This window comes from Akebia trifoliata, unplaced genomic scaffold (assembly GCF_017979445.1).
Source record: "Akebia trifoliata isolate Shusen 1 unplaced genomic scaffold, ASM1797944v1 Contig00353, whole genome shotgun sequence".
Lineage (NCBI taxonomy): Eukaryota > Viridiplantae > Streptophyta > Magnoliopsida > Ranunculales > Lardizabalaceae > Akebia > Akebia trifoliata.
Genome location: NW_028236978.1, coordinates 64420 through 77589, shown reverse-complemented (window position 1 = coordinate 77589; position 13170 = coordinate 64420). Strand labels below are relative to the sequence as shown.

Here is a 13170-nt window from a genome sequence, read left to right as displayed (position 1 = left end):
TATAAGAATTGACGAGACAATAGTAATTCTCTTTATTTATTTATTTATTTTTATTATTTTTTTAAGTATATGGAATCTTCACTATTGAGACTCAATAATTCAAGCCTCAATTATTTTATGTATTTTAACTTTTCTTTACAACTATTAGCATGGTTCTTTAACAGAAGAGAAGGTCAATTGCAGCAGTAGACACTGAACCGTGTAACAGAAGACAAGTGTTTTTCTTCTTCTCCTTCTCCTTTAAGCTCTGTACCCATTTCAATCTATCATAATAAGAATGGCAAACTCACTTGAGCCAATCTTGGGAAAGCTAACATCTTCAATCATACAAGAGTTTACATTGTCGTGGGATGTTGAGGAAGAGTTGGAAGATTTGTTGATTGTTCGTTCGACACTTAAATCCATGTTCCAAGATGCTGAGGATGAACAATTCCACAGCAACCAGTTGAGACATTGGATGAGAAGAGTAAAAGATGCTGCTTACGAAGCTGATGAATTATTGGATGAGTTTGCAACCGAAGCTTTACGATTCAAAGTGGAAGGAGAAATTCAAAGAACTAGCAAGAGGAATCAGGTACGCAGAATCTGTTGTTCTTGTTTTACATCAAATCCAATTTTATTTCGACATGAGATAGCTCATAAGATAAAGGATATTCATGCGAGATTGGAAAGAATTTCAAAGCAACGAAATGATTTCCATCTTCGTCATGAAGGAGATGGAGGAGTCAATAGACTTCAAATTAGGAAAAGACCAAATACTTCTTCCTTGATTTACGAATCAGATGTTATTGGCAGAGAATATGACAGGGATGAATTAATAAATCTGTTGGTATCGGGGTGGTCTGTCTCAAATGAACTCTCTGTTATTCCCATAGTCGGTATGGGTGGAGTTGGCAAAACAACCATTGCTCAGCTTGTCTACAACGATCATAGAGTTAAGATGCATTTTGAGCTAAGAAGTTGGGTTTGTGTATCTGAAGACTTCGATTTAAGCAGACTCACGAAAGAAATTATACAGAGTACTACGACCAGGCAATCATCTAATTATGAAGAATTATACTCACTTGTTGAAGTTCAGAATATACTGAGAGGGAAAAGATTTCTACTTGTGTTAGATGATGTATGGATCGAAGATTTCTATAATTGGGAACTCCTAAGAACTCCCTTGCGATATGGAGCAAACGGGAGTAAAATTATTGTCACCACTCGAAGTGAAAAAGTCTCACAGATCATGGGTACTATTCATAGTTATCCCTTGGGATTTTTGTCTGATGAAGATTGTTGGTTATTGTTGGGAAAACATGCATTTCCAACTGGGAGCTGGGATGAGCAACCAAATCTGGCGGCAGTTGGAAAGAAAATTGCAAAAAAGTGCAAGGGTATACCTTTTGCGGCAAAGACCCTTGGAGGCCTTTTACAAGGTACAAGAGAAGAAAGAAAATGGAAAGATATTTTGTACAGTGAAACGTGGGAATTACCGAAAGGAGGAAAAGATATCTTAAATTCTCTAAAATTGAGTTATCATCGTTTGCCCTCACATTTAAAGCAGTGCTTTCTTTATTGTAGCATATTTCCCAAGGGCTATGAATTTGAAAAGGAGGAATTGGTCAAATTGTGGATGGCTGAAGGTTTTATTACATCGGAATTGGGGAAAAGGGAAATAGAAGATGTGGGTTGTGAATACTTTGATGATTTGTTATGGAGGTCGTTCTTCCAATGTGAGAAAGCAGAGGATGGCAAATTGATTTACAATATGCATGACCTGATGCATGATCTAGCACAATCAGTTTCGGAAGATGAATGTTTTAGAATGGAGGATGACGAACTAATTCATTTTTCTACGAAGGCTCGGTATTCTTCATGCGTTACTCATAAGGAAAATGATCTGACAATCTTTGAGCCGTTTTATAAATGCAAAAGGCTACACTCTTTTCTAGTATTCCAGAGGGTTCAAACTGAAAGTGTTCTCAGTAATATATTCCTGCGACTAAAATTCCTCCATGTGTTGCATTTGAAGATTGTTAATGGAATAAAAGAGTTGCCTGATTCAATAGGCAATTTGAAACACTTACGACACTTTGCCCTTTCTTCTGAAGTTATAAAAAGATTGCCTGAATCAACAAGCAGCCTTTATAATCTTCAGACATTAGAGCTTAATTATTGTCGTGAATTGGTTGAGTTACCCAAGGACACAAGAAACCTGATTAACCTACGGCATCTTACCTTTCCGACCTATTATATGAGTTCAACACCAAAGGGAATTTGGGGGATTAACATGTCTACAGACACTGTCAGGTTTCATTGTTGGTAAAGAGAGTGGGCATGAGATTGGACAGCTTATGAAATTGATTAACCTTAGAGGTCGATTGCAGATTACTGGGCTTGAAAAGGTGTTGAATGTAGAAGAGGTCGAATGGAAGAATACACAAGACATTGAGGAACTGAATTTGTCATGGTGGCGTGCTGATGATGATTATTGTGATGTAAGGGTTGCGGAGGAAGTATTTGAAAGGTTGAAACCTCATCCCAATTATCTTAGATTGCTAAGTATCAATGGATATTATGGCAGAAGATTTCCGAGTTGGATTATAGATCCGTCTTTCTCCAAACTAGAGAGAGTGGTGATAAGGGGTTGTAAATCATACCCAATCTTCCCTCCTCTCTGGCAGCTACCTTCCCTCAAGATACTCGAGATATGGAACTCTATGATTTTTGTCGATGGTGTCGGTACTGAAGGTCATTTCTCTTGCCTCCATACACTTAAACTTGGAATTGCGATGGGGAGATCTTATGGTCTCTGTCTCACTTCACCTCTCTCTCCTCCTTAGAGATATGTGATATTGAATCTCTAGATGTATTACCCAGTTGGTCGTTCGAGAACTTGGACGGCCTCAAAACATTTTCTATTTTTGGTTGTAAAAATTTGGTATCATTGGTCGAGGATGATGAAGACTTTAAACACCTCCACTCTCTGGAACATTTAGATATATCGATTTGTCCTCAACTCGCATCCTTACCAGATGGATTGACAAAGCTCGCCTCCCTTAAAGAATTGTATATCTCGATTGTGAAAGACTCGCAACCTTGCCAAAGGAGGGACTGCCCATCACACTTCAAAGTCTTCGCATTCACAGATGTCCGTTGCTAGCAGAACAGTGTCAACCGGCGACTGGCAAATATTGGCCCATGATATCACACATCCCCAACTTATCCTTTTGAGTCTTGATAATATGACTCGCTAGGTGGCATACTCAAATGATTCCATGACGTGGACAAGTTCGGGAACCATAGATTTGTATGCCTCGGGATTCATGGTTCCTTTGAGATACATTTTTTTATGGGAAAGGGCACTCATGTATCCCGAGGCATACAGATCAACGGTATCCGAACTAGTCCACATCATGGAGTCATTTGAGTATGCCACATGGCCAGTCATATTATCACGACTCTATTCTTATACCCGGTATGCCTTTTTTAACACTTAAGTACCCCTTAATTATCTATGTGCATTTACAATAGGGTTAAAATCACAATTTTAGCCTTATTATTATTATTATTATTATAAATAAATAGAAAAACAACTTATCTGTCAATTTTTTTTTATTATTACCGATTTTGCAAATAGTTTGGAAATTTAGTTGTCCCTAGTAAATAAGATGATATCATCCCATTATTTCGTAACTCGCCAGACTCAACTCCAAAGCTTGATGGAACCAACTTGTTGAGTCAGAATGAAAATGCATTGAGTTACTTGGGTCAGAAACTCAATGCGGCTATTAGGCTAATGCATAATATTTTTACGGAGAACTAAAATAAATATTTTATTTATTTTAAAATATTATGAACTTTTTCCCAATAATTTTGAGTTTTTAATTAAATTATAACATTTTCCATTCTTTAACATTTCAATTTTTAATTTTCAATTTATAAAAATTTAAACTAAGAATGGGGCTACAGTCTTGAGTTGCATATATCATTAATTTTTTAATTTTTCTAGTGTTCGTGTTTCAGTTGCTATACTGGAAGCTAATGATTTTCTTTTCCAGGACTTGTACGATATATTGATATTCTCTTCCGAAGTGTTGGTGCAAGTTGTTCTCAACAGGTATGGTTGAAAACACATACCTGATATGCAGTGTGTAGTTGTAACCTAAGTTTTAAAACTCGTTGACTTGATTTGAAACTTGGCCGAGTCGGCTTGACCAATTAATTGGATTTCAAGGTGACTCGGACTCTCTAAGTCATCAATTTGACTCGATTTGGACCGGGGTTGAGTTTTGAAACTCAGGCTGTAACTAGCAACGTTTCCAGTACTGAATTCAACAAAAAAAAAAAAAATCATATTTGTTTGGCAACGATGGTACCCGGGTTCAATTTTTGTGGATCAATTCATATGTATTACAAATTGAAAAAAATTTGTATAAATTTTATCTTTCTTTATGCTCCTAAAAATATGATATTAAATATATTATTGAAGTTTGATTATTAAAGGATCTTTTCATTAATGAAATTATATTTTTATTTTCCAAAATCATATTGGAAAAGGAAATTTAAAATTTTATAAATTTTAAAATGGTTCAAAAAAATTGTTGATTCACTTTGATTGGTGGTTGAACAATTGGTTATGTAAAAAATCAACAGTTCTTCAAAAAAATTATGGTTTTATTTGAATTGGACCAACTTCATTAAGTCCGCCCATTTGTTCAAACCAATATATAAAACACTAATAACTAATGTTTCATATGAGTTGAGTTTCTGAATTAGATCTGGGTCAACTCTAACCTGACTTGCCTCTCTCAACCCATGCCGTGAACAAACGTACTTGATTTGACCCATCATTTTTACCCGGTGGGTGAGTCATGCATCATATGGCTCAAACCTGACATGTTTATTATGAAAATGACAATTTTAATTCAACCCAATGCCATAGCTTGATATTCCTCACTAGAAAAAACCATGACCAGGTTGGGCAATTCGACCAATCTAGTCAATCTTATACATTAAACCTATATGATAATCATTCATAAGCAGGTAATGTGATTGCACTATGTGAAAATGCATGAAATTTGATGAACTGAAACCATTGAATTCCCACAGATTCGATGGTCCTCCGCGTCAAACATGCTATCGAAAATTTGTTAGTCGGATTCAAAATTTGATGGGTCAAATCCATTGATTATTTTTTGTGGCTTTTGCCTATCAAATTTAACACATTTTTTTGGTTGAATTTGTTCCATTTTGAAGTGGTGTTCTCAATTGTTATGATTTTGGTAATTGATTACAGGTTGTTGTTTGAAGGGGCTCTTCAGAAATTACAAGTTGATTGATCTACAAAACATGCTAGTGGAACGTGATCGGCAACATGGGGAGAGGATTGTTGAGCTACAGAGGAATGCATATGCAGCGAGAGATTTAGAATCAGGTATAAAGACATGTCCAAAGCCAAGTGCAAGAGCAGATAGCTCAGTAATTTTGCAACATGCTTGGCCATCGTCAGGGACTTTGAGAGGAACCTAAATACATTTAGTTTCACTACCTTAGACTTATTTACCTGTTTTTTTTTTTTAAACTTACGTAGTACTTTTTTTTTTCTTATACTGTTTAACTAATAATTGTTTTGTTTTTGTTGATGTTGTTAATTAACCCTTTTTAACTCCGCCAATGTAAAATTAAATGTTTTACATTGCCGGTCCCAAGCCCGGATAAAGGAGGAGGGAAAAGGATGATCCAAGGAGTATTTTAGTTTGATATATTTAGTAAATGCTTGATTTTGATTTAATTCAACTAATTATTTTATATCTTATAATTTTTGTGTACGTGGCTATGACCTCAATCATGTGGTTTCTCTTGGACAAAAAACAAGAATTTGTGGGTCCCTTGGAAATTGAGAAGTTCCTCTTTTAAATCAAAAGTTGAATTTCTAAATGATCCCTTTATTCTATGTTTAGTTGACTTTAAATAGATCCCTTCAGATGAACTTTGATTGAGTATGCTGAAAAGAACTTTATAGATCCCTTTTTTTTGAGAATGTATGATGCCATGAAGCTAGAAAGTCAATATTTGATTTTTCTTACATGTTTTTGCATAAGCAACTTTCCATTCATATTGTATCCTGTCCCAAATTTTGGATATAAGGCTTTTGATGATGATGGGTTCATGTTGTGGTTTAAAATATTTACTTTGAGACACTAAGTTCTTTGATAAATTTATAATCAAACAAGAAAGTTCATTGATTTGAGGCTGCCATACATAACTTTTTCTCTTCTGCCATACAATTAAACTTATTACATGCTTTATCTAGCTCTTTAGGCATTGGAAGTAGTTACTTCACACGTTTAAAATATTTTACTTATGGTCTTATAGCATTTGATGTACACAATAAGAAGACTTTAATTGCTGACACATAATTGACTCAGTGAATGGAGTGTTGTACATGGTGCAGCAATGCTTACTTCGCCCTGGAAAATTCTGTTATTTGGGTATTAGAAGATGGCAAACATCGAGTAATGGTTTAGTATCTCTTATATCAAAATTTTGTATTTATTAAGTGTGGGCTTCCCTGAGTTTATTCTGCAGATGGATTTGTCGCATCCCCTTGACTTAGAATGTGGTTATTTGTAGGCTCTCTCACATGTTAGTCATACAACTCTTGATGATAGTGGTGACCTTTCAACATGAGGCTCTAGCACTAGGATTAGTATTATTTATTGTATATTACTTATTTACTATTTGATTGTAATTATAAATCAACTTTACAAAATTTATTTTTTTTAAATATATTTACTATTTTAAAAATTGTTTAATTTCGATGTGCATTTGTTAGTGCCAAAGCTCTACATTATCAAATTTGCACCACTCCTCTATCTTTCTTGAATTTTATCCCTTTGATTTCTGTTTAGTGTGGATTATCAATAAAAATAAGAGAACAAAAAAATATAAAAACCTTGACAAGTAAGGATCAATCTACAAAGACAACGTTGATCCAACAATTTTTTGACTTAAACAATCACGGTTTGAAATATTAGAGGAAACTAAATTAAAACTATAATAAGATAAACAGGAATGAAAATCACAATATAAAGAATTAGATCAGTCAAATTCACAAAAACAAGTCACCTTATCAATTTATCTATTTACTTATTATCTCAATCCAATTAACAAAACTAATGTTATTGGATCGGAAGATGAAATATGTTAATCCAAATATTAATCCTAAATTCTATGATAATATTTAATAAGATGAAATCAAAGGTAAAACATCGAATCTTTAACAAAACATAGTTTAACTTGAACTTATCTAAGATTAAACTATCAAAATCATGAGAATAAACATTTTATTCAATGATCACTACTTAAGAAATTGGTATCACAATAAAGTATACAAGAATGATTAAAATAAATAATTATTTAAAGATAATTTTATTTGGGTTTTATCGACATGTCTAACGGAAGTCTAGCCACAAATCAAATCAAGAATAATAAAAATAAAAAGATAAGAGAATTGAGAAGAAAGTGATGATCCTTTATTAATTAATCTTGTATTGAATCTGGTAGAATACTCTTTCTGTTTACAAAGCTTGAATAGAAAGTAAATCTAAAAATTAGAAAAGTATAGGAGAATTAAGAGAAGAGAGATATTAGATTTTTCTCTTAAGCTCTTGTTTAGCCTCTTATTTATAGAGATCAGATTAGACTTCCTTTGGAATTCGGAATACTTTCGTATTTTATAAGAACTCTGAAATCTAATGTATTACGTTACAAAATACACCGCCTCAATATTGCATGAATCTTGAGATGAATCTTAATGACATCACCGCATCGCCCAAGGAGTTCACCACGCCGGGGTGTTTTTGGGCCCATTGACTTTGGTCTTTGGTTCGTGATTTTATCTTGAGTCTTGGATTGTAATGCGCATCTTCAATTATTTTGGTTTATCCTTTTGAATATCACAACTTTGATCTATTACAGGTAAATAGCGTTAATTAATTTGTAAATTAATAATTTATTAAAAAATAATAATAATTATGGACTATCAACGTGTTATGTTTATTAAGGAGATTTTATGCATTATTCAATCTTAAAGTTTCTGTAAATAGGGCCCTAAAAACACTTTCTAGGCCTTGATCACACCCCCAAACTTAGATTTTGATAATCCCGAGCAAAAATATAGAAAACTTAAAATAAAAAGTTCACTTTCGTAGGTTATGCGATTACATTTAGTGAACGCAGTAAAGTGGACGAGCTCTTTCGAGCTCGACCTAGACTCGTGAGGGTTTGTAGTGAATATACCCACAAAATTCAAACACTGAATTAAATATCAAAATAAAAATCGATGTATCTAATGAAAACATAACGACATTTCACAAATTAGTCAAGTGTCCTTTACATTTGAGAATAGTTCTAATTTTCCATTCTTCACTTTAGAAAATTTCAGAAGTAACTATAGATACACCATTTTTTTCTAGTTCGAGCCCGAAAGAGCCAAAAACCTTTCAAGAAGGGGGCTTGACCTAAGGAAATTTTAAGAGGGTTCAAAAACTCCATTTTCAAGCAACCACAAGACTTGAAAGCTATTTCTTAAAAAAATGCATAAATTTTGCCTGGTATGTGGATGACTCACGACCAAGCATAAATTTTGCTTAGTATAGGGATGACCCACGCCCAGGCATAAATTTTGCTTGGTCCAAGGCTGATCAAGGGCCAGGCATAATTTTTGTTCAAGCCTTGGGCCACCCAAGGTCAATTACAAGCTCATACGTGTTCGAATTTGGTTAGGGAACCCTTTAACTCACTTCTTAATGAATTTTTCCCAAGAAAGTTCCTCCATTTTACTCTTTTGCCTATCATCTAATTCTTTAATAAACTCACCATTATTGTCTTCTTGTAATTTTCATATTCTTTCAACAAAAACCCTTGGTCAAATTGGTCTCCACATAAGAGTAATTACTACCTTAACCTCATCTTGTTAGGACTAAACCAAGGTAGATTACTCTTATGTCCTTCAAGTCCATCCTCAATCTAAGAAGGGTCAATGTAATTAGACCAAGTTCAATGGATTTTGAAAACTTTGCCCAACTCAAAGAATTCTCTAGAACTTGTAAACAAAGACATTCTTAACCTTAGGTTGTTAGATGATTAGTTAGGCTAGATAACCTTAATGTCCAAAATCCAAGTCCATATTTACATGTCATCTAGCCTAGTTCTCTAGGATTTGACCCAAAACTAATGACCTTTTACAATCCTATCCTCTTAATCATATCATGATTCACAAGATAATCTCCCCTAATAAGTCCTCAATAAGCTCATTGAGAGTATTAGATTATGCTTTACTTTTTTGCTTTATTTTCATGCAATTTAAATTCATGGTGTGGATGCTTTACTTTCTTTACTTTACTTGCACTTTAAGTATCTTAGTCCTTCTTGTTTTGTCTTCTTTGATGGCAATAGAACTAAAGAGTAAACCCTCTTTAGAGGTAATCTTCTCTTGATAAATCCATCACATGCATACACTTTGCACACTCACTTCTAAAATGACTATAAGCAAAAGGATAGGTCCCTATGGTCCTATATTCAACTTTCGAAGCCAACAAAAATAACCAAAAATGAACAAAATCTCATGCATGTAATCTTGATTCCTATATAGTGTGGTTCAAATCATGAACCTTACCAAAGGATCAAATCAACAAATAAAATCTCTCTGAGGAACATAAAAATTATTTTGAAATTTTGAGACTCCAAATGATGAGTTTCATGTGGGTTTTCATCAAAGTCCCAGCAAGCACCTGTAGACAACTCATTTTTACACTCGTCTGATTAAACAATTCGTCAACTCGATTGCAACGACTCTCGATGATGGATGAATATTCTAAAGTTTTTTATTTGTTACTAGATGTGTTTCCCAAGCTCGGATGAGATATTTCATGAAAATAAACTTTAGAAACCACACTACGCTAAGAAAATATGGCCAAAAACATAGAAATCATCATTTTGAGACAAAAAAAAGCTTTACGAAAAAAATCATCAAAAAATAATCAAATTACCAAAATACCCCAAATACCAAAACATCCCTAGAAGCTATGTTACGCTTAGGAAAACCCTTTTAAATACATAAAATAATAAACTAAAATTAAATATCGTCAATTTTTACAAAATTTGATAAAATTATCAAAATACCCTTCTTAGGGTTCACAATTATTTCATGCAAAAAACTCAAAAGTGACACAAAACAATATTCTCATTGAATTCCTTATGAAAAATTAATTCTTAAACATTTCAAAACGTCAAAAAAGACATCCCAACTCAAAAGTCCTCTTTGAAGGTAAAACGGTAATTTACCAACCCTAAAATTCAAAGATCAAAAATTAATAATTAAAATATTAATTAGCGTAAAGTTAAATCTTAATAAATTAAATTGAAATTTTTAAACAAATAAATTCAATTAATAAAACTCATGAGCCAAATTTCAAGTAGTAGCCTACCTAATATTTAATAAAGAATTCTCCATCAGAGGTCCCAAAGAATTCAGAATAATTTAATAAAGAACCCTCTATTGGGGGGTTCTTCAAAATTTTACAATTATCATTCTACATAAGTTAAAAAATAAAATCTAATTAAAAACTAATTAAAATCTTATCTAAACCATTTAACAAATTATTTAGAGATAGACCTTATCTCTAAGAGACCTACTAAAACCCTAATTTTATCAACAAAGCTTTTTAAAAATGGGCCTCTACCACCTAATTTCATAGTTCAAGAGAAATCCTAAAAAATAAAGGTAAAAAACTTTTCAAATACTTTTCAAAACCTTAAATCTGGAGCCCCAAGTCAATACCTAACCTCTAAGCCCTAATTTTCAATTTAAAAACATTTAGAAACCCTTAAAAACATCCTAAAAGCTAAAAAAACATTTAGATCTAGAAGAAGAAAATCTCATCTTAGAGATTGGGAGTAGATCTAGAAGTAAAATTTTCTTTAATAGTATGGTTATGAAACCTCTATCAACAACTAACTCTTGGTCAATTGCTTGTTCTATACCCTGAGCTTATTCATTTTGTACATCTTTAATGGTCTGCCCCACCTCTATCACTACCTGTTTCCTTTTTTCATTCTCAGTCTTTTTCTTACTGTCTTTTACTCGTCATGTTGTCCTCTTTTTATTTATTTTTACCACTTTGCCTGTTTTGATAATGTGGTCTACATCCTTGGGTTCCTTTTCCCTCTCAAGTTTCTCAACATTTTTTGTCTCCTCGACTTTCCCCCCTCCTTTTAGGAACACTAAACCCGTTTTGTAACTCCAAGGCATAGCTTAGTTGGATGCATAAGGGAAGGGTTTGGGACTTTTAAGAGTTGGGAAACTTCTGATTCCATACAAAGGATGAACGGTGGTGGTTGTGTAGTGGGTGGGGATGGAATAGGTGTGTGAAGGACGAGTGGTGGTGGATTAAAAGGTATTGAGAATGGTGTAAGTGGTGAACTTGAGGATAAAATGAAAGGTGGTGTACTTGGAGAAGATGGTAAAGGGTTTAGGATGAGGCCCTCAAACTGGGTGGTGATGCGAATGAGAATGTTATTTTGACTTTGAGGGTGGATGGTGTTGATTGAGGTGTTAGAGATGTTGGGTTTGAGGTAAACTCTGACCTTGGACCCCAAATGAATGATCAACTGTGAGGGGTTGAACTCTAACTCTTTGCTGGAGATTGTGTTTACTGTGCTCGCCGGCCCTACATCATTCCCATTACCATTATGAGTTGCGAGGAGATTTTAGTTGATATTTTGTTGTATTGATGCGGGATCCATATTATGAGCTTCCTGTCTATCAAAGTCTGAACAACATTCCTCAACTGCCAGCACCGATTTGTGAGATGATCGGAAGCTCCCATATGGAACTCGTAGTGTAGACACCCCAATTTGCACAAACCCATTAAAAAAACAAAAACTTTCTCGAGTTGATTTCAATTTAGAGCTTAAGTCTTCCCACGAGACCGCATTGCCACTTGATACTATTTTCATACATACATGCATACATGCATCATGTCATATAGTTTTGCATGCCCAAACAATGTCCCTAATCCATATCCAGTCTCCATTGATCAACTCATTACCTTAGTCCAAATATCGAAACTTAAACTACTCTAAACCCATAACCCAAGTCCATATCCTAATCTCACATTAAACCCATTCTCAAACCAAACCATCATAAGTCCATATCCTAACCCAAAACCAAGTCCATGATCTACACATCATCCCAAAAGGTGACACATGTTGATCTCTCATAAGTCCCCAATGTCCAATGCTTTAATATAATTAAAGAGTCAACTCCCCTTTGTGAAAACTCAATAATACCCTTATCAAAAAGTATGGTTAAACCAAAAAATTACTTTAATTTTTGGTAAACATCTATAAAGTTGGGAAAACTATCAATTTTACCCTCAAAATGTGAGAATCTTCAAGTATATACATAAAACTCCCCCATTAGTCTATTTCAAAAATATACATCCACCATTGCTTTATGAGTTATTTAGAAATAGACCAAGGTCTACTTTTTACCTACTACTTCACCTTTATACATGTCATTACCCTGCTCACTCTCCCAAAAGTGTTTTTGTTCTTTCACCTTTATTTACCTAAAAACTAAAGACCAAAAAAATACTTTTATGGTTTCTTCATAAATTCCACCTTTACCCTTATACAAATGAAAAATCCAAAAAAAAATAACCTAAGTCTCATGTCCATTCTCTTTATTTTTAGGGTTGAACTACTTTATCCCTAAAAGTTCTCCAAAAATCTATAAATAACCCCATTCCCTATGAGCAATTCATGCTCTACAAGCCTTCATTTCTCAACCTCAAACTCTACTAAAATCACTACTCATCTCTTTAACTTCCTTTCAAGCCAATTTTTAACTCAAGAACTCCCACCCATCTCTCAACCTTCAACCAACAAATTCCCTCTTCTCTAATCATTACCCTCAACCAAAGCATTCAACTTTTAAGGTCACCTTAATTCTTAAGTTGATCAAAGAACACCAAGGGACAAGGTGAGTTAGATTAGGTTTATTTTGTTTAGCATTTGCACTCTCTACTTCTAACCCTCCATTTTTTTTTTATATTTTTAGCAATCCTTTAAGATGTAATGCATACCTTCTCCTACCTCTGATTGGTTGGACTTATA

At 33.9% G+C, this 13170-nt stretch overlaps 1 pseudogene across 1 annotated transcript; it reads left to right on the top strand.

Moving 5' to 3' along the window:
• Window positions 1-196: 196 nt before the first annotated feature.
• Window positions 197-5624, top strand: LOC147381565 (putative disease resistance protein RGA4; annotated as a pseudogene). The gene is made up of 3 exons (XR_015174481.1): window positions 197-3463; window positions 4047-4105; window positions 5285-5624. The product of XR_015174481.1 is annotated as a putative disease resistance protein RGA4 (transcript).
• Window positions 5625-13170: the final 7546 nt, after the last annotated feature.